General features: G+C 37.1%; 1 non-coding gene across 1 annotated transcript; it reads right to left on the reverse strand.

The window, feature by feature from the left end:
- Positions 1 to 3,244: 3,244 nt before the first annotated feature.
- Positions 3,245 to 3,351, reverse strand: LOC125096600 (U6 spliceosomal RNA). The gene has a single exon (XR_007126279.1). It is a non-coding gene; the product is annotated as a U6 spliceosomal RNA (small nuclear RNA).
- Positions 3,352 to 4,664: the final 1,313 nt, after the last annotated feature.

Raw genomic sequence — 4,664 nt, forward strand, 5'->3', positions numbered from 1 at the left:
AAAAAGTAAAGCTGGTATTCCATAATGGGGACAGGGGAAATATGTATAGAATCCAGGCGATCTACTTGAGCATAACTTGGACTCCTTTGTGACTTGGCTCCATTGTGACTGCAAATGGACAGAGAAATTACAGCCTGAGAAGTATATGATTACCAGAGGCTCAGGGAGTTCAGAAGAGATCATTCTTTAAGACTAACTACCAAGTGTGGGAATGCAAACTAGTACAACCATTCTGGAAAACAGGATGGAGATTCTTCAAAAAGTTAAAAATAGAACTACCTATAATCTAGTAATCACACTACTAGGTATTTACCGAAGAATACGAAAATACCAATTTAAAGAGATATCTGTACCCCGATGTTTATAGCAGCAATATCTACAACAGCCAAATTATGGAAACAATATTCCATCAACTAATGAATAAAGACACGTTTTATATATATATATAAATATATATATATTTATATATATATATTTATATTTATATTTAAATATATATTAAATTATATAAATTTATATATATATATATATATATATATATATATATATATATATAGGAATATTATATATATAATGGGTCCCATGCTTGAAAAATGCCCACATATCATGAATCCATTAAAAAACTTAATATTAAAGAACACATGAGTAAATCAGGATTTAGTGTCCTATCAGGATTTAGTGGTCAGTATTTGTACTTGTACAGTGAAACTAAACTTTCAACATTATTCTCATGGTGAATACTGCTCAGGCTTCGGGGAAATACTTCACATCTCATGTCTTTTATCTTTGAAATAAAATGTGACTGCATCTAAGTGCTATAAAGGTTTGTAGGCTGTGCTTCTGCTAAAGTTGGAGAAGAATATATCAGTGGAAAGAGGATTTGAGCAAGTAGATAAAATAGATAAATTAATTTGTCAAGTCTTTGTTCTCAGTAGCATAAACACAATAGATTCTTGCATAATGAAAGATCATTTCCCAGCAGTGCTCAGCAATCATTCTCTTCTCTTTGGGTTCCAATTAATGAACAGAAGACCTCAAGAATTATTGTGGTGGCCACAATGGTTATAACAGGCAGCTTAGGATCAATTTTCTATATTAAACTACTCTTACATTTTAATGCAGATCTAGACATAATAGGAGCAAAATTCTTTATATTACTTTATATTATTGCAAAGATACAGTTAATGCTTTGAGAAATGGTGAAAAATCACAATGTAAGTGATACAACTGTTATGATGAATTTAAATTATTTTATAATATTTCCTGCAATAAAAATGTTACCACTTGTAATAATTCCATTACAGTCAAATAAAATAGGTAAAATTTATGGTTCATTTCTGAATGTAAATATTGCTTTTAAAATTATGTTGACATGAGAGACTGTGGACTCTGAACTAACTGAGGGTTTTGGGTGAGCCTGGTGGTGGGTATTATGGAGGGCATGTATTGCATGGAGCACTGCGTGTGGTGCATAAACGATGAATTCTGGAACACTGAAAAGAAATTTAAAAAATAAGTAAAACGTAAAAAAGAAAAACGAAAAAAAAGAAAATTGTGTTGATAGGGGTGCCTGGGTGGCTCAGTTGGTTAATATCTGCCTTCAGCTCAGGTCATGATCTCCAGGTCCTGGGATCGAGACCTATCTTGGGTTCCCAGTTCAGTGGGGAGTCAGCTTCTCCCCTTCCCCCTGCCTCTCCCCTTGCTTGTGCTCTCTTTGTCTCTCTCTCTCAAATGAATAAATAACATATTTTTAAAAATAAAATAAAATTTTATTGATAATTCCAGTTGCTACTGTCTCAACAGAGCAAAATTTCTTCAATTTAAAAAAATTGGCACCTGGGTGGCTTAGTTGGTTGTGCGTCTGCCTTCGGCTCAGGTCATGATCCCAGGGGCCTGGGATCCAGCCCCAGTCCTCCAACTTATGCTCTCTGGCTCTCTCTCTCTGTCAAATAAATAAATAAAATCCTATTAATTAATACATAAATAAACGAATTTTAAAACTATCCTTTATATGAATTATGCCTCGATAAACCTGAAAAGATTATTTAAAAAAATCTATCCAAGAAATACTATGACCCAAAGCAGGCTAATCTGGCATAAGTGCCAACAGAACACAAAAGATATGAAGATCTTGATTACAAAAATAGGAATATTGCTGAGATGAAGGGAAGAAAATTAACTTTATGGAATAAATGAATTACGTGTCTATTTTATCTTTTGCCCAAACACACTAGACCATTATAGAATACCCGGACATGTGCAATAGTTAAGTAAAGCTAGTTTTGTTAGTTTATTAACCTTCAGTCATAAAAACCATAGCTTTTTTTTTTTTTTTTGTAAAAACCATAGCTTTACACATGTTTTAAATTTGTCATTATGAAGGTATATTTTTAGGGCAGAAAGATAGAATATCATTTATGTAACAGTTTGTTAACTTCCTTTGTGAGTTGTATTTTGACATGTCAACAAAACCCATACCAACATCCCCATCTCCCTAAAACTGTGGACTTCCTTCCTCTATAGCAGGAGCCCACAGGCCTTTTCCTGGAAAGGACCAGATAATAAATATTTCGGGCTTTGAGAGCCATCAGGTCTCTGTTGCAACGACTTAATTTTGCCATTGTAGCATGAAAGCAGCCATAGACAATACAAAAATAAATGAGCATAAATGTCTTCCCATAAAACTCCATCTACAAAGATAGATGGGCCCCCACAATCCTTAGTTTGCTGACCCCATAAAACAGTATGCCAGGATATATCCAGCATCTCAACTAGAATGTCTCGACCAGTGGTGAATCCAGGCTTCAGTTAACCAAACAAGCACATATTCAGATCCAGTATCGGGGGGTACTCAGGCTAACACTAAAATCTCAAATCCCGAATGAATGAAACCATATAAATATATTTGGCCCTTACTATTTTCATATATATATATATATATATATATATATATATATTTTTTTTTTTTTAAGTTTTTACCTCAGTAATCTCTACACCCAATGTGGGGCTCGAACTCACAACTCTGAGATCAAGAGTTGCATGCTCTTCTGACTGAGCTAATCAGACGCCACTGTTTAATCCTTTTTAAACAGATATGCCTAGAATCCACCCCAGTGCATGCTTCCTAGTTTTTCTCTGACACAACGAGATCTTACTGTTTGCTGTATAAGCCAGTGTTCTGCCCCAGGTTCAGACAAAAGGGGGTGCACTGTGTGTAAAGAAAGAAATTTATTTTATTATTTTTTAAAATATGGAACACTTCACAAATTTGAGTGTCATCCTTGCCTAAGGGCCACATTAATTTTCTCTGTATCATTCTGATTTTAGTATATGTGCTGCCGAAGCAAGCGCTGTGTGTAGAGAATTTTAAAGCAATAATAAACCAACTAACTGTCTTCTGCTTTTTATGATCACGATGTGGTGGCAATTGTAAAAATGTCGGTAATAAATTCCTCCATTCTGCTGGGGGTGCCTCATCAGCAGAATGTTGGGTTATTCCCTCTAGGAACTGAATAGGCGTTTCTCTTCCTGGGTCACGAGGAGTTTAACTTTCTTTATGGGCCTGGAGATAACGAGGGGAAATGGGAGTTCTTCAGGATGACAGGCAGCCCCTTGTGATATAACCGACCCAAGAGAAATTTCTGAAAGATTTTTATGTGGGAAAAGGCAGCTTCCTTAATAAGGGGACAGAGAGCGAGGTTCAGAGGAACTTGGGGTTTGGGCTGTGTCTTGCACTGACCAAATGTCCTGATCGCAGAGTCCTAGCCCTTTTCCAACAGTGCTCTAACTTTAGAATAAGAGACTCGGCAAGGTCGTGCTTTTAACTAGGCACTGAAACCCTACAACCTGCACAATTAGATTCTAGGACAGGACTGATATTCGGCCGTATCAGTCCTGCAGCTGCACAAGATAGGAAATCCTTTTGAGACACCATGGAGGGTTTCTGGTTCTTCATCTCTACCTTGTTTTGAGAACTTATTTTTCCCCTTTCGCTAAGATCTATAATGCAGTTGGAAATAGCCTCCACTTCACAATCTTTCATAATCCCTACTGTTGTCATCAAGAGGTATGTGACCATGGGATCGGGAGGGAGACAAACCATAAGTGACTCTTAATCTCACAAAACAAACTGAGGGTTGATGGGGGGAGGGGGGTTGGGGGGGGTGGGGTTATGGGCATTGGGGAGGGTATGTGCTATGGTGAGCGCTGTGAAGTGTGTAAACCTGGTGATTCACAGACCTGTACCCCTGGGGATTAAAATATATTATATGTTTATAAAAAATAAAATTAAAAAAAAAAGAGGTATGTGACCACCCATAGTTTTGTCCCCTACCTGCATTCCATCCCATGCCACCTCAGCGACAATCTGAATAATCTTGTTGCCATTGCATTCCACAGACTATCAAGGGCAGGAGTCTGTCATTCATGAGGTTGTCAAATACGTGTTTAACCTGGCCCAGAATTCCATCTTGATTCAAGGGCCCGTTCCTGTTCCAGTAAGTCAGATGGTTCAAAAGATTTTTTTTTTTTTTAAAGATTTTATTTATTTATTTGACAGAGAGAAATCACAAGTAAGCAGAGAGGCAGGCAGAGAGAGAGGAGGAAGCAGGCTCCCTGCTGAGCAGAAAGCCCGATGCGGGGCTCGAACCCAGGACCTGGGATCA

The sequence above is a fragment of the Lutra lutra genome, chromosome 3 (genome assembly GCF_902655055.1).
Source record: "Lutra lutra chromosome 3, mLutLut1.2, whole genome shotgun sequence".
NCBI classification, from domain to species: domain Eukaryota; kingdom Metazoa; phylum Chordata; class Mammalia; order Carnivora; family Mustelidae; genus Lutra; species Lutra lutra.